This window comes from Arachis ipaensis, chromosome B3, assembly GCF_059453495.1.
Source record: "Arachis ipaensis isolate K30076 ecotype BB chromosome B3, ASM5945349v1, whole genome shotgun sequence".
Taxonomy (NCBI): Eukaryota; Viridiplantae; Streptophyta; class Magnoliopsida; order Fabales; family Fabaceae; genus Arachis; species Arachis ipaensis.
The window spans coordinates 87,629,515-87,648,053 of record NC_142438.1 but is presented as its reverse complement, the minus strand read 5'-3'; the positions used below and the strand labels follow the sequence as shown (position 1 = coordinate 87,648,053).

Below are 18,539 nucleotides of genomic sequence, written 5' to 3'. Positions count from 1 at the left end.
TTAGTTTCTCTGATGCAGCAGAACTGCAAGTTTCATGGACTTCCATCTAAAGATCATTTTCAGTTCTTAACTGAATTCTTGCAGATCTGTGATACTGTTAAGACTAATGGAGTAGATCCTGAAGTCTACAGGCTCATGCTTTTCCCATTTGCTGCAAGAGATAAAGCTAGAATATGGTTGGACTCTCAACCTAAAGATAGCCTGAACTCTTGGGATAAGCTGGTCACGGCTTTCTTAGCCAAGTTCTTTCCTCCTCAAAAGCTGAGCAAGCTTAGAGTGGATGTTCAAACCTTCAAACAAAAAGATGGTGAATCCCTCTATGAAGCTTGGGAAAGATACAAACAGTTGACCAAAAAGTGTCCTTCTGACATGCTTTCAGAATGGACCATCCTGGATATATTCTATGATGGTTTATCTGAATTAGCTAAGATGTCATTGGATACTTCTGCAGATGGATCCATTCACCTAAAGAAAACGCCTGCAGAAGCTCAAGAACTCATTGACATGGTTGCTAATAACCAGTTTATGTACACTTCTGAAAGGAATCCTGTGAGTAATGGGACGCCTATGAAGAAGGGAGTTCTTGAAGTTGATACTCTGAATGCCATATTGGCTCAGAACAAAATATTGACTCAGCAAGTCAATATGATTTCTCAGAGTCTGAATGAAATGCAAGCCGCATCCAACAGTACTCAAGAAGCTTCTTATGCAGAAGAAGCTTATGATCCTGAGAACCCTGCAATAGCAGAGGTGAATTACTTAGGTGAACCTTATGGAAACACCTATAATCCATCATAGAGAAATCATCCAAATTTCTCATGGAAGGATCAAAAGCCTCAACAAGGCTTTAATAATGGTGGAAGAAACAGGTTTCGCAATAGCAAGCCTTTTCCATCATCCACTCAGCAACAGACAGAGAATTCTGAGCAGAATCCATCTAGCTTAGCAAACTTAGTCTCTGATCTATCCAAGGCCACTGTAAGTTTCATGAATGAAACAAGGTCTTCCATTAGAAATTTGGAAGCACAAGTGGGCCAGCTGAGTAAAAGGATCACTGAAATCCCTCCTAGTACTCTCCCAAGCAATACAAAAGAGAATCCAAAAAGAGAGTGAAAGGCCATTGACATAAGCAAAATGGCCGAACCCAATGAGGGAGAGCAGGACGTGAATCCCAAGGAGGAAGACCTCCTGGGACGTCCAGTGACCAATAAGGAGCTTCCCTCTGAAGAACCAAAGGACTTTGAGGCTCATCTAGAGACCATAGAGATTCCACTGAACCTCCTTATGCCCTTCATGAGCTCTGATGAGTACTCCTCTTCTGAAGAGAATGAGGATGTTACTGAAGAGAAAACTGCCAAGTTTCTTGGTGCAATCATGAAGCTAAATGCCAAATTATTTGGCATTGATACTTGGGAAGTTGAACCTCCCTTGTTCATCAATGAACTAAGTGATCTGGATCAACTGACATTGCCTCAGAAGAGACAGGATCCTGGAAAGTTCATAATACCTTGTACCATAGGCACCATGCTCTTTAAGGCTCTGTGTGACCTTAGTTCAGGAATAAACCTCATGCCCCTCTCTGTAATAGAGAAACTGGGAATCTATGGGGTGCAAGCTGCTAAAATCTCATTAGAGATGGCAGACAATTCAAGAAAACAGGCATATGGACAAGTAGAGGACGTGTTAGTAAAGGTTGAAGGCCTTTACATCCCTGCTGATTTCATAGTCCTGGATACTGGAAAGGAAGAAGATGAATCTATCATCCTAGGAAGACCTTTCCTGGCCACAGCAAAAGCTGTGATTGATGTTGACAGAGGTGAACTAGTCCTTCAATGGAATGAGGACTCCCTTGTATTTAAAACTCAAGGATCTCCCTCTGCAACCATGGAGAGGAAGCATGAAAAGCTTCTCTCAAAGCAGAGTCAACCCAAGCCCCCACAGTCAAACTCTAAGTTTGGTGTTGGGAGGCCACAACCAAACTCTAAGTTTGGTGTTGAACTCCCATATCCAAACTCTAAGTTTGGTGTTGGAGAGTCTTAACAATGCTCTAAACATCTGTGAGGCTCCATGAGAGCCCACTGTCAAGCTATTGACATTAAATAAGCGCTTGTTGGGAGGCAACCCAATGTTTATTTATCTAACTCTATTATTCTTGTTTTTCATGTCTTTATAGGTTCATGATCATGTGGAGTCAGAAAATAAACAAAAAAAATATCAAAAACAGAATCAAAAACAGCAGAAGAAAAATCACACCCTGGAGGAGCATCTGTCTGGTGTTCAAACGCCAGAACAGAGCATGGTTCTGGCGCTGAACGCCCAAAATGGGCAGCATCCTGGCGCTGAACGCCCAGAACAAGCATGGTTCTGGCGTTCAACGCCAGAAATGGCAGCAAATGGGCGTTGAACGCCCAAAATGGGCACCAACCTGGCGCTGAACGCCCAGAGTTGTGTGCAAGGGCATTTTACATGCCTAATGGGTGCAGGGATGTAAATCCTTGACACCTCCGGATCTGTGGACACCACAGGATCACCTCAAGATCTGTGGACACCACAGGATCATCTCAGGATCTGTGAATCCCACAGGATCCCCACCCACCTCACCCTCTCTCTCTCTCCATTCATGACCATCCCTTCTGTTTTCCATTCACCACTCACATCCATACACACATCCCTCCATCTCCTCCATATCTTCTTCTTCTTCTATTCTTTCTTCTTTTGCTCGAGGGCGAGCAACATTCTAAGTTTGGTGTGGTAAAAGCATAAGCTTTTTGTTTTTCCATTACCATTGATGGCACCTAAACCTCTAAAAGAGGGGAAGGGAAGACAAAGGCTTCCACCTCCGAGTCATGGGAGATGGAAAGATTCATCTCAAGGGTCTATAGCTCAGTGGTAGAACATGTGGCTGCAAATCAAGAGATCCCTGAGATACCTCAGGGGATGTACTTCCCTCCACATAAATATTAGGAGCAAATCAACACCTCCCTAGGAGAATTAAGTTCCAACATGGGACAATTAAGGGTGGAACATCAAGAGCACTCCATCATCTTTCATGAAATAAGAAAAGATCAAAAAGCAATGAGGGAGGAGCAACAAAGACAAGGAAGAGACATAGAAGAGCTCAAGGACATCATTGGTTCCTCAAGAAGGAAACGCCACCATCACTAAGGTAGATTCATTCCTTGTTCTTATTTCTTCTGTTTTTCGTTTTCTATGTTATGTGCTTATCTATGTTTATGTCTTCATTACATGATCATTAGTAGTTAGTAACTATGTCTTAAAGTTATGAATGTCCTATGAATCCATCACCTCTCTTAAATGAAAAATGTTTTAAATCAAAAGAACAAGAAGTACATGAGTTTTGAATTTATCCTTGAACTTAGCTTAATTATATTGATGTGGTGACAATGCTTCTTGTTTTCTGAATGTATGCTTGAACAGTGCATATGTCTTTTGAAGTTGTTGTTTAAGAATGTTAAATATGTTGGCTCTTGAAGGAATGATGACGAGGAGACATGTTATTTGATAATCTGAAAAATCATAAAAATGATTCTTGAAGCAAGAAAAAGCAGCAAAGAACAAAGCTTGCAGAAAAAAAATAGGCGAAAAAAATAGAAAGAAAAAGAAAAAGCAAGCAGAAAAAGCCAAAAGCTCTTAAAACCAAGAGGCAAGAGCAAAAAGCCAATAACCCTTAAAACCAAAAGGCAAGGGAAAATAAAAAGGATCCCAAGGCTTTGAGCATCAGTGGATAGGAGGGCCTAAAGGAATAAAATCCTGGTCTAAGCGGCTAAACCAAGCTGTCCCTAACCATGTGCTTGTGGCATGTAGGTGTCAAGTGAAAACTTGAGACTGAGCGGTTAAAGTCAAGGTCCAAAGCAAAAAAAGAGTGTGCTTAAGAACCCTGGACACCTCTAATTGGGGACTTTAGCAAAGCTGAGTCACAATCTGAAAAGGTTCACCCAGTTATGTGTCTGTGGCATTTATGTATCCGGTGGTAATACTGGAAAACAAAGTGCTTAGGGCCACGGCCAAGACTCATAAAATAGCTGTATTCAAGAATCATCATACTAAACAAGGAGAATCAATAACACTATCTGAACTCTGAGTTCCTATAGATGCCAATCATTCTGAACCTCAATGGATAAAGTGAGATGCCAAAACTATTCAAGAGGCAAAAAGCTATAAGTCCCGCTCATTTGATTGGAGCTATGTTTCATTGATAGTTTGGAATTTATAGTATGTTCTATTCTTTTTATCCTATTTTGATTTTCAGTTGCTTGGGGACAAGCAACAATTTAAGTTTGGTGTTGTGATGAGCGGATAATTTATACGCTTTTTGGCATTGTTTTTAGTATGTTTTTAGTAGAATCTAGTTACTTTTAGGGATGTTTTTAATAGATTTTATGTTAAATTCACATTTCTGGACTTTACTATGAGTTTGTGTATTTTTCTGTGATTTCAGGTATTTTCTGGCTGAAATTGAGGGACCTGAGCAAAAATCAGATTCAGAGGTTGAAGAAGGACTGCTAATGCTGTTGGATTCTGACCTTCCTGCACTCAAAGTAGATTTTCTGGAGCTACAGAACTCAAAATGGCGCGCTTCCAATTGTGTTGGAAAGTAGACATCCAGGGCTTTCCAGAAATATATAATAGTTCATACTTTGGCCAAGAATAGACGATGTAAACTGGCGTTAAACACCAGGTTTCTACCCAAATCTGGCGTCCAGCGCCAGAAATGGATCAAAAACCAGAGTTGAATGCCAGAAATGGATCCAAACCTGGCGTTCAACTCCACAAATGGCCTCTGCACGTGGAAATTTAAAGCTCAGCCCAAGTACACACCAAGTGGGCTCCGGAAGTGGATTTATGCATCAATTACTTATTTCTGTAAACCCTAGTGACTAGTTTATTATAAATAGGACCTTTCACTATTATATTAGACATCTTTGATCAGTTGTATGCTATCTTAGATCACATTTGAGGGCTGGCCTCTCGGCCATGCCTGGACTTTCACTTATTTATTTTTAACGGTAGAGTTTCTACACTCCATAGATTAAGGTGTGGAGCTCTGCTGTTCCTCAAAGATTAATGCAAAGTACTACTATTTTCTATTCAATTCATCTTGTTTCGCTTCTTAGATATTCATTCGTACTTCAATCTGAATGTGATGAACGTGACAATCATCATCATTCCCTATGAACGCGTGCCTGACAACCACTTCCGTTCTACCTTAGACTGAATGAGTATCTCTTAGATCTCCTAACCAGAATCTTCGTGGTGTAAGCTAGAATGATGGCGGCATTCAAGAGAATCCGGAAGGTCTAAACCTTGTCTGTGGTATTCCGAGTAGGATTCAATGAATGAATGACTATGACGAGCTCCAAACTCGCGATTGCAGGGCGTTAGTGACAGACGCAAAAGGATAGTAAATCCTATTCCACCATGATCGAGAACTGACAGATGAATAGTCTTGCCGTGACAGGGTGCGTTGACCATTTTCACTAAGAGGATAAGATGAAGCCATTGACAAGGGTGGTGCCTCCAGACGATTAGCCGTGCCGTGACAGGGCATTGGATCATTTTCCCGAGAGATGACTGAAAGTAGCCATTAACAATGGTGATGTATCACATAAAGCCAGCCATGGAAAGGAGTAAGACTGACTGGATGAAGACAGCAGGAAAGCAGAGGTTCAGAGGAACGAAAGCATCTCCATTCGCTTATCTGAAATTCTCACCAATGAATTACATAAGTATTTCTATCCCTATTTTATTATATTATTTTCGAAAACTCCATAACCATTTGATATCCGCCTGACTGAGATTTACAAGGTGACCATAGCTTGCTTCATACCGACAATCTCCGTGGGATTCGACCCTTACTCACGTAAGGTATTACTTGGACGACCCAGTGCACTTGCTGGTTAGTTGTGCGAAGTTGTGAACCATGGTATTGGCATCATGTTTTTGGCGCCATTACCAGGGAAAGAAAGAGCGATGAATTTTACATAATCAAAGTGTAATCACAATTTCTGCGCACCATGGGTGTACAAGGAAAGCATAATAAATGACAAGAAACAGTAAAATCTACCAACTACAAATTGCAAGGAGACAAGATCAACAACTCAAATTCACAATAAAAGACATCAAACATCAATTACATTAATAGAAAATCTAAATCCAACATGAGTATTCATAAACATGAAAGAAGCATAAAAGTAAAATTAACACTACAAACCATGAGAATGAAATAGTAGAAGCAAGAAATCATAAGGAAACAAGATGGAAACATGAAATTGGACTTAGATCTAAGAGAAATTAACCTAACCTAATTCTAGAGAGAAGAGGGAGCTTCTCTCTCTAGAAATTAACCTACATGATGCTCTACTACCAAACAATTACTTCCCCCTTGCTTGGACTTCAATTCTGCATGAAATACACTCAGAAACAAGTTGGATTTGGGCCTGGGCAGCTCAGAAATTGCCCCCAGCGTTTTGCCTGTAAGTGGGTCACGTGAGAGTATCGGCGCGTACGCGCCATGTGTGCGTGCGCGTCGATTTGGTTATTTCTTCATCCGCGCAGATGCAGCATGTACGCGTGCGCGTCTCTATGCGAAACCACTTCTGCACGTGCGTGCCTTGTACGCGTGCGCGTCCTTATGTGAAATCACTTCGGCGCATGCGCGCCTTGTACGCGTGCGTGCCCATTGATGCATTCCCAATCTTTGTTTCTTCATGCATTCTCCAATTTGTATGCTTTTCTCCTCATTTCTTCCATCCAATACTTGCCTTATGAACCTGAAATCACTTAACAAACACATCAAGGCATCAAATAGAATTAAAGTGAATCAAAATCACCAATTTAAGGGCCTAAAAGCATGTTTTTACACTTAAGCACAATTCAAGGGAGAATTACAAAACCATGCTATTTCATTGAATAAATGTGGGAAAAGGTGATAAAATTCCCTAAAATAAGAACAAGATAAACCACGAAATTGGGGTTTATCATCAACCAGAGCATCAATGCCTAGGAGAGGGTATGAATTCTACGGACAGGCTTTGTTGAGGTTTATATAGTCTAGCCATATTCCCCATTTACTATTTTGATTTTTAACTAAAAGTACATTAGACAACCATAATGAGTATTTGACCTCCCTGATGAATTCAGGTTCTAACAAGGCTTGTTCTTGTTCCTTGATGACCTTGGCTCCTTTTTCACTCAGTTTTCTCCTTCTTTGTTGGATAGGTTTAGATCCTGGAAACACTGCCAGTTTATAAGTCATGAGTTCGAGTTTGATACTTGACATGTTGGAGGACTTCCAAGCGAAGAGATCGGCATTATCCTGTAGTATTTGGATAAGTTCTTTTTTCAGATCTTCTCATAGATTTGCTCTAATGCTAGTGGTTTTTTTCTAGATGATCTCTAATTTGAACTTCTTCGAGTCTTCCCTCAAATTGCAGTTGAAGTTGTTCTTTTTCTCTAGGTCGTTCGAGCTCGAGGATGGCAACTTGTCCTCTGGCTTTCTATCCCCTAAAGTTCAAGCTTTCATTGTAACACCTTTGGCCTAATGCTTGATCTCCTTTAACTGCGGCCACCCCATTCTTGGTTGAAAACTTCATACATAAGTGAGTGGTTGAAACCATAGTGGAAAGTCGACTTAGTGTGTTCCAACCTATCATTGCGTTGTATGTTGTTGGTATATTCGCGACCACATAATCTACCTTCAAAGTTGTACTCCTTGGTCCTTTCCTAAAGGTTGTGTAGAGACAGATACATCCCATCGCCTAGATAGGGATCTGTCCTAATCCGAACAGGGTGTCTAGGTAAGCCATCAAGCTTTTGATCTCGAGGCTGAGCATCTAAAAGGTCGGCTTAAAAAGGATGTCTGCTGAGCTTTCCTGATCTATCAAAGTGCAATACAAGTTGGCATTTACCAATATGATGGTGGTTACAACCAGGTCGTCATGGTCTGGGATAATCCTTTAGCATCTTCTATGGTAAAAACAATTTTGGGAATGTCGAATTCCCAACTTTCTTCTCTCACTTGGTAAACCTCCTTAAGATGTCTTTTTCTGGATGACTTAGAGGTTCTTCCAGGTGCAAACCCTCTGGATATGACATGGATGTGCCTTTGCAGGTCTTTTCTCTATCCTTGCTCTTGTCTTTGTCGAAAAAGTTTCTTTCATCTCCTGAGTCTCCTCTTCTTGTTTGTTCCAATCTTGCAGGAACAACATACTTATCTAATAAGCCATTATAAGCCAATTTTTCTATTATGTTTTTGAGATCGTAACAGTCATTGGTGTGATAGTCGTAGATGCAGTGATATTCATAGTACTAGAGTTTGTTTTCCTCCTTTTTACTTTTGATAGGCCGAGGTGGTAGGAGTTTTTCCACATTGCAAATATCCTTGTAAACTTCTACTAATGAGACTCTAAGCGGGTGTAAGAGTGGTACCTTTGCCTCCAAGAAGACTCGTCTTCTCGTTTCCTCTAATCCGTCTCCTTGCCACCATCACGAGCTTCTTTAGTATCCTGATTTGAATGAAATCTCCTTAGTTGTGTGATTTGTTCCATGTTGATGTATTTTTCCTCTCTTTACTTGCACACAGGCCAAGGAAGTCAGATGGCTTTAGAGATGGATTGGGAGAATGGTCCATCCCTTAGCACGTTTATTAAACCTATGATGACTATTTTAGTAAGTAAGTGTTGGATTTCCATGTAAGCTTTATTGTATCTTTCCATATAAGGCTCGCGGTGATTTTCCAACTTCTTCTTTTACTCCTAGTAAACTCAAAGCGTATTTAACTTTGTCCTTCTGGATTGAGAAGTGGGTTAGAAAACCATGATCTAAATCATTAAAACACATGATTGTTTTGAGTAGCAACCCGTCAAACCATTTGAAGGTTGCCTTGGTAAGGATAGTCGGAAAAGCCTTGCACTGAGTTGCTTCAGATGCTCCTGTAAGGTACATCCGGCTTTTGAAGTTACTGAGGTGGTTCCTTGGATCCGTAGTTCCATCATACAAACTCATTTCAAGACTTTTGAAGTCTTTAAGAACTTCTGCTCGCATGATGGCCTCTGAGAATGGATCCTCTCTGCCGCAATAATAATTAGAGTTGTCATACGCTTCCCGATTTCCCTTCTGCTTTAACTTCATCTCCATCTTTTTTATCTTGTCATCGACCTCTTTCACCATTGTATCTCCTTTCTACGTTGATGCTCAGCGTCTTTCTGTTGGGCTAGCTCAGATTCTAGTTGTTCAATCCACCCCAGGTGGTTGTACACTAACCCTAGAGTTTCGGTAGTACTACGTCCTTCCCCTTCAGTGTGGGAAAAATAGATGGTTGAATTTAACCTGTGGATTTTTAAGGTTGGGGAGAACGTGGTCTATGATGGTGATAGGAATGTAGAGGAGGTAAGGTGGTATGGATGGAGAATTATGATTTCGACTATGATTTCTAGAGTGGGAACCAGAGTCAAAGATTTTTTCATGATTGTTTTTATTACCATTTGTAAGAGTGACACTTCAGATTCCTCAGCAACTACGCCAATGTTCTGAAATATTACCTAAAACTAAGGTAGTCTTGGGTCTAAACGTAGGTCCAAATGTTTTAAGGGAGAATTCTGACTTAGACACCAGAACGGTATTTTATTCGACATCTTCTCCTAGATGGTTGTAGGATATACCAATAAAGAATTTCGATGCCTAAAAAATCAGCGAGAGTTTAAGCAGCTTTTAAGTGAGATTGAATTGGAAAAAAAAAAATTTGTGTGTTGAGTATTTATAGAGTAGTAATGTAGGACTTAGTAATTTTTTAGAAATGACTTTTAATATCATGGATAGTTACTCCCTTATAGAGTGAGAGGTTATTCCCCTATTTAAGGTAATTTGAGAGTGATAAACGAAGTAGTGGAGGGTGGGAGAAGGGGAAGCGCTTACCTTGCCCCCAAGTTGGGTTGATTACGACCTTCAGGGACCTATTTCCAAGCAAGTCTGACCCATGTGGACTAGGTCTTCTGTTTTTAAATTTAATGCTATTGGACCAATCTTGTTATGTCCAATTTCAAATGTAGCTTGCATGTTAAGAAGAAAGTGGGTTGGATTCATATCCTGTAGATCCATCCATAAATAATATCTATTATGTAATTATGCAACTTTTTCATCTTTTATATATGTCAAAAAAATATTTAAGTTTTTTTATTTAAACAAAAATCGAAAGAACCCAAAACCTCAAAGTAGATAAAGTGTAATGAAATCATACCGTTGTTAGTTGAAATTTTTTATATTTAAATTAAATAAATGTAATATTTACAAAAATACATAAATAGTAGAGTATTTATCAATATGCACAATATATTATATTCCGAGTACAATGCTAAAAATCATATTAAAAGCATATCTCGATTACTCAGTATCTAGATTATGACACTTAAATTTAAATGACATTTCGGTTGCATTCACGATAAAAACAAAAGAAAGATATGGGTACTGAATATCTGAAATATACTCTCAAAGAATTGTCAATATGTGTAGAGACTAAGTACTAAAAATATTTTATATTATTGTAACGATTTAATTATAATATTACGTATTTGTATTATTGTACTCATATAGTTAATGAAAAGTATTCGAGAAAAAAAATAATGATTTAAATTTTTTAATTAAAAATTTAATAATTTAAAATTATCTAAGATATATGCAAAACCTTCTTATACGTTGATATATTTTGGACAGTATCATGTTGATTTGATTTTTATTTTTTTATTTTATCTAATTTATTTAAATAATTTTAAATTTTAAAATTACAAAATATTTGATTTAAAAATTAGATGATTACAATTTAAATTAATGATTTAATTTAATCTAATAAAAATAAAATACTTATATTACATTGTATGGCTATTTATGAAGACTGTCAAATTAATTTAAAAAAATAACATTATTAAATTAAGTTATATGCGTATAGAGTCACCAAAAAAAAGTTATATGCTTATAGAAACAAATTGGTTACACTCTAGCGCATGACTTAATCTAATGACGTCATTTTTTATATTTGTATGGTAAGATAATATTCATTTCATATAAAATTAATCTAATAATATCACACAAAAATGTCTAAGATAAAAATTTTATTAACTATAATACTCTTTCAATTATCAAATATTTATTCAATGTTTTAACTTATATTTAAAACAAATTTAAAAATTAATTTGGCAGTGCTCATAAATAACTATAAGAATACAATAATACGAATACATTTATTTTTATTGGAGTAAATTAAATCATTAATTTAAATTATAATCATCTAAATTTTAAATTGAATATTTTATAATTTTAAAATTTAAAATTATTTGAATAAAATTAGTGAAATAAAAAAATAAAAATCAAACTAACATGGCATTGTTCAAAACATTATATCAAAATTTTGCACATACCTTAGATAATTTAAAAATTTTAAATTGATAATTTTTTAATTTAAAAAATTTAAATCATTATTTTTTTCAAATTAAATATTTTTAATCAATTATATGAATATAATAATACAAATACGTAATATTATAGTTAAATCATTATAATAATACATAATTTTTTAAATACTTTCTAATGATCCCTATGGTGTTCTAGGTGTTTATCTCAGTTCAAATGATCAACATAGAATGACTCAATTTGCTGAATTAACTTCAGTCACCCAACAGTTCGATGGTAAGGTTGTGTTAATGGGGGATTTTAATGTCATTTCTAATCAATTGGAGAAAGAAGGTGGGGATGCTAAATCTCCTTCTTCTATTGAAATCTTTAATAGTTTTATTGATGATAATTCCCTGATTGATATTGGTATGGTCGGAAGACCATTCACTTGGTCAAATAGACGGAGGGGTGATGAGTTGATATAGGAAAGACTGGACCGATTCCTGGTAGGAGTTGATTGGCAGCAACTCTATCCCAATGCAACGGCTCTTAGACTGTCAGAATCAGGCTCGGATCATGCCCCTCTTCTCCTAGACTCTAATCCGAGAACTGAGAGATCTAAATGCCGATTCAAATTCCAAGAAAGATGGTGTTCCAATGATGAAATAAGGCAGATTGTTAGAGAGGTTTGGCATGAACAGATTGATGGTTCAGCCATGTATATCCTAGCTCAAAAAATAAAGTGTTGTCGGCATAAGATTGTCAGATGGCAGCAAGAACACAGATCTAATTCGAAGGTGGAGATTGATTTACTACAGTCGGAATTAGAGGAACTTCGTTTAGCAGGAATTCATGGAGGCGACATCATTTCAGAAATAGAGGACAAACTTGAAAAAACATTGCAAAATGAGGAATCTTATTGGAAAGATAAGTCTAGAGTCAAATGGCTCAAATTTGGTGATCAAAATACAGCTTTCTTCCATCAGAAATTTAGAAATCAAACTCGAAGGAATAGAATTTGTCAACTAACTGGCAGTGATGGTGAAGTGGCTACTTCAAATGCTGGTATTGCTTCTATGGCTGAATCTTATTTCAAGGACATCTTTTCTTCCACTTGTCATGAGAACCCTGAACCTCTGTTTATTGATTTTAAACCTAAGGTTACAGCTCACATGAACCGTAGGCTTCAAAGACCAGTGACTATGGAGGAAGTGAAACGCGCAACATTTAGCATTCATCCTCAAAGTGCTCCAGGAGATGATGGTATGACAGCAAAATTTTTTCAAAGCTTCTGGAACATACTTAGTGGTGATGTGTTTCGAGCAGTTAAGAGCTTTTTTTCTGGGGCAGAATCTTGAAGGGTTTTAACCACACTCAGATCTGTCTTATTCCCAAGATTTCTGATGCTAAAGATATGACTCAGGTAAGACCAATAAGCCTCTCTTCAGTCTTTTACAAGATTATCTCCAAAGTATTTGTACATAGGCTTCAGGGTATGATGAATAGACTAATTAGCCCTACGCAGAGTGCTTTTATTAAAGGCAGATTAATATCTGATAATATCCTAATTGCTCACGAGTATATGCATTACTTGAAGAACAAAAAAAGGGGTCTTGAAAATGAAATGGCGCTAAAATTAGATATGAGTAAGGCATATGATAGGGTGGAATGGCACTTTTTTTTGTTTATATTGGAGAAGTTTGGTTTTGACTCCCGATGGATCATGTGGATTCGAGAATTAGTGACAACTGTTTCTTATTCTGTTATTGTGGAAGGACAACCTTATGGTTTCTTCAAACCAAATAGAGGTATTCGACAAGGAGATCCTCTATTCCCCTATCTTTTTCTTTTTTGTGCAAAAGGTCTCTCCTTCTTGCTACACAAGACAGAACAAAACAGACTAATTCAGGGTCTTCAGATACATAGGCGATGTCCCAAGGTCAACCACCTCCTGTTTGTTGATGATTCCATTTTATTATGTAAGGCTAATCCTGAAGCATGTTCAAATATCCTGCATTTATTGAATTCTTATGAAAGCATCAGTGGCTAGAGGATAAATCTTAATAAATCTGCTGTATTCTTTAGCCACAACACTCCGTCCACTACTCGTACACTACTGGCTAACTCTATGAATATTAATCATATTGGGGCTCAGGATAAATACCTTGGTTTGCCTTCTACAGTCTCTAAATCGAAAAAGGCTTCTTTTAGTATGATCAAAGAAAAGGTTCGAAAAAGAATCCAAGGGTGGAAGCGCAATCTTCTTTCGTCAGGTGGTAGACACGTATTGCTTAAGGCAGTGGGAGAAGCTATTCCTATTTATACATTATTTTGCTTCAAGTTTCCTGATGGTTTAATTTCGGAAATTCACTCTCTACTTTCTCAGTTCTGGTGGGGACAAAAAGGTTCTGAAAGGAGGATGGCTTGGATTAGCTGGGACACTATGACTCGCCCACGAAAAGAAGGAGGCCTTGGATTTAAAGATCTCAGAATCCAAAATCTGGCGCTTTTAGGCAAACAGTTTTGGCGACTTGTAACACAGCCTACTTCCTTATTATCCAAAATCTTAAGAGGTAAATACTTTGGCAATGGTAATGCTATAACGGCAGAAATTGGAGTCTTACCTTCTTGGGGATGGAGGAGCATACTGGAAGGCCGAAAGATTGTTGAAAAAGGTCTTAATTGGGCTGTGGGTACTGGTGAGAATATCCGAACCTTTGAGGATCCTTGGCTACCTCCTCCGTATCCTTTAATGATTTCTGACATGCCAAATAGACAGGCTATTTCTGAGTTGGTTCCAAGAGTTAAAGATCTAATTACTGAAGATAGAAATTAGAATCAGAATCTCATTCAAGAATTATTTGCCCAAGACGTTGCAAACATGATTTTGTCAGTTAAAATTCAGCAGAGTAGGGACAAATTGCAATGGGATTTGAATAAATCCAAGCAATATGATACAGCTTCAGGTTACAGAATTGGCTATTTATTTTACCATCCGCCTCTGGAGCTTTGCCCTAATTATATGCAGCAGAAAAAGCCGTGGATTGATCTATGGAAGTTGAACTTGCCTCACAAAATTAAGCTATTTATCTGGAAAGCTCTCCATGGCCGACTTCCGGTGCTTGCTCAGATTCATCACCGCATCCCATCTATATCACCAATATGCCCTTGCTGTCATGAAGCAACGGAAACAGTCACTCATTGTTTGATCGATTGCTCTAGAATTAAAGACGTGTGGTCTCAGAGTTATCTTCGTGATTGTCTTCCCCCTCAGAGTTCTAACGATTTTTGGACATGGTGGACTGCATCAACAGAGATACTTAACCCGTTGAAGAATGCTGACAGTAATCCTCAATTGCTTGCCATCATTTGCTGGAACTGCTGGAAAGCTCGCAACCAGTTGATTTTTGAAGGTTCTACTTCAATGCCGTCTGCCATTCTAGCAAGCTCTGTCAAGTTGCTCCGTGAAATCCAAAGAACTCTCAGTTTAGGTCGTTATCTCCATGAGACAAGCTCTTAGTTGCATTCAATTTGATTTATCTTTATTTCTTCTTTAAGATTTTTCTTCGTTTTTCGACCACGCACTGTTGGATGAATACCTTCAGTGTAGTGTCTTTGGAAAATCCCCACCTTTTATTATACTGTTCTACTTTTAGACATCTTTGTATTTCATTTTTTAATAATTAATGAAATATAACCTATTATCTTTGGAAAAAAAATCTAAAATTTTTTTTGAGAATTTTTTTGGATACTTAGTACTCATTTTTTTTTTTTTTATCCCAAATGTAATCCAGATGTTATTTAAATTTTTATGTCATAACTTAGGTATTGAGTAAATAAAATGTGCCTTTAATATAATTTTTGGCACTGTATTTGAAATATAATATATTGTGTATAACAATAAATACTTTATTATTTACCGATTTTTATAAATATTATATTTATTTAATTTAAATATAAAAAAAATCCGTTACTAGTTTGTCCTACCTTTATGGAAAAATGATGATGTGACTAACAGGTGATTAGATGACAAATTGAATTTATATTATAAGATTATTTTTTGTTAACCAAAATTGAAAAAACGGACTAAATGAATTTGATCACTTTAACTGTCTAGTTTTATTTTTTTTAATTTTTCTCAAAACCTTTTTATTAATATCAGAATTTTCAGGCTCATTCTTAAACGCTCCTTCCTAAGTATGAAGTGCTGCACACCTTATGAATTCGTAAATCTGAACTCTTCATTTATTATATTTTATTTGAATGGTCTGAATTTAAAAAGGTAACCTGTTAATCAGGTTAATCATTTTTTGATAAGTTTTAGATTTTTTTGTAAGTCTCAGGTATTAGGCTGAAGTTCAAAATAAAAAAATAGTATATAAATATTAAAAACAACATGTCTGTAAAAAAAATTATTGGACTTTAGAATTAAAATAAATAATACATAAAAAATAAGTTGAAAATTTATGTACTAAATCTAGAAAAAAAGATATATTAGAATCTTAAAAAAAATAATATTAAATATATATTATGTATATAATATTAAATTTTAAATAAATTTTGTTTTGTGTGAAATAAAATTATAATATTAAATATAAACACAATGCTAAAAAATTTTGTGTTATATATATATAATATTAAATATAAACACAATGATAAAAAATTTTGTGTTATATATATATAATTTTATTTTGTGAGAAACAAAATTAAAACATTAAATATGAATAGAATGATAAAAGATTTTGTATTATATTAATTTAATTAAAAAACATATATTATTTGGGATAATTATATTATTTTAGTTAATATATATTATTTAAAAAAATATTTAAAATTTATTATTTTGTATTAAGAATATTATTAAAAATATATTATTAGTTTTTCTTAAAATAATACTTTTTTTCTTTGGTTCAAATACTATGACAATAAATTTTTTTTACGTAACTGTGTCTACTCAATAAATATTATATTCATTTATTTCTATATTGTATGTAAAATAAATAATTAATGTTTAAAAAAGTTAATAAAAAAAAGTATTTTTTTTACTAACTCTTAGGTGAATATAGAGACTGTCATTTGAACTATAACTCGTTGGCAAAGAAAGAAATACTCTTAATTATATATTAAATAAAATAATTATTTATTAGGCTCATTCTTATACAAATAAAAATTTTTCTTAATTTTATATATGTAATATTTTATACCAATTAGCTTCAAAATTTAATTATTTTTTGAATAAATTAATAAAAATAATACAAATAATTGTTTAAATATAATTGTATTTTAATTTTTCATTCTATTACGTCGTTGAGGATAATTTGAAATAAAAGATAATGGACTTGTTTTAACTGTCATGTATTTTGTGCTTTGATTGCGTTGTCATCTGAGAATCATGGCGCCTTCATGGAGACCGGGTTCTTCTATAAAATCAGTTTTACGTTTGGAGTTAGCCAACCAGCAGCGGCGACAGACAGCGTCTTCCTTTTCTATGGCAGCAATTTTTCGGGCTTTGAAGGTCCATTTATGGTAGATGTGGAATGAGGTGGGTTCAAGAGCGTCAAAATCTGTCGCTAGACAGAACAATAGTGGAAGCACCTGCTAGCAAAATAACGGAGGAAGTCGATTAAATTTTTCTGAATACTTTTCTGGTGTAAAATAGTTCTGTGTTAAACGAGCGAATTAGTTTTTATTGTTAGTGCCGCTTTGTTTGTTTAGCCCATGACAAAAAAAATAACAATAATAAATAAATTTAATTTACCTAATTACTTTTGATAGCAGGTTAACTTTTAAAGAGTGTTGCACTCCCTACTTTACCTAGAGTGCACTAGCTTTCGCCAATTTTCAAAGTGCATCTTGAGGATTTATTCTAATCCACATTTTTTGTTAATATTTTATTTTCAAAAATTTTCACTTATCAAATGTAATTATTTATTATATTTTTTAAATTAGAAAACCTGAAAAAATATTACACAAAAATACATTTAATAATATCGTTTAATGATAGTTTGTAAAAGAAAAATGTTTAGCATTAATACTTTTTATCAATATTAGTCAATATTTTAATTGATATTTTATTATTGTATTATTAAAATTTATAATTTAAAATTTATAATTTAGTACTTAGAGTTTAGAATAGAGTTAACTACTAATTTAGTAGGCAAAAAAAATTAGTTACTGTCTATTAATAAAATCATTTTTAAAAGATGTTATCGATTAAACAACACTTGAATAATTTAAAAATGCGACAAAAATAATTAATAAATATTATATTTTTATAAGTGAAAAAAATTTTTGTATTTAGTAAATAATTTATCTATTATTTGATCTAAATTTTTGTGACAACATTTAAATAAATATTTAAAAGGTGCACAAAAAACATTCGAAACAAAATTTAATCTTTAGACTTTTTGTTTTTTTTTAAAATATGGTCATCACAATAAAATAATTTTAAAAAATTTAACGGACATAAAATTATTAAAATTTAAGGATGAAAAATATTATTTTTTAATAATATTTGCAGAGCAATATATCTCTTAAATCTTTTTTTAAAATATATATTTAATATTTATTTTTTTTATCATATTTTTAAAATTTATTTATCGTTAACATCTTTTAAAATTATTTTTGTTAGCAATATAATTTTTAAATACTATTTATGTAAGATAAAAATTCAGGTGTAGTAACTTTACGTGAAGTTGATATTTAAAAACTGTTAAATAATTTGACTAAATTTTTATCTAATAACTCTCAATTATTAATTTCACCTAAATTGACTGCACTTGAATTTTTATTTTTATATAAAATAAAAATTTAAATATAGTCAACTTCATTGTACCTAAATTTTTATCTTTATATAAAATAAAAATTTAAATACAGTCAACTTCATATAAAATTAATAATTAAAAATTATTAAATAATTTAAATAATTTAACTAAATTTTATTTAACGATTCTCCATTATTAAGTTCGTATAAAATTGATTGCCCTTAAATTTCCACCACAACTTCACGTACTTGGTGAATAGTGACAAAAAAAAATGATAAATATTGCTGGTGAAGTAATATTGCAAAAAAAAATTGACAAGTTTTGCATCTCAACTTTCGTGGCTTGGAAATCTCTACGTGGCTAACTCGTAAT

General features: G+C 34.7%; 1 non-coding gene across 1 annotated transcript; it reads right to left on the bottom strand.

The window, feature by feature from the left end:
* Positions 1 to 267: 267 nt before the first annotated feature.
* Positions 268 to 375, bottom strand: LOC148571477 (small nucleolar RNA R71). The gene has a single exon (XR_015907938.1). It is a non-coding gene; the product is annotated as a small nucleolar RNA R71 (small nucleolar RNA).
* Between the last annotated feature and the right edge of the window lie 18,164 nt (positions 376 to 18,539).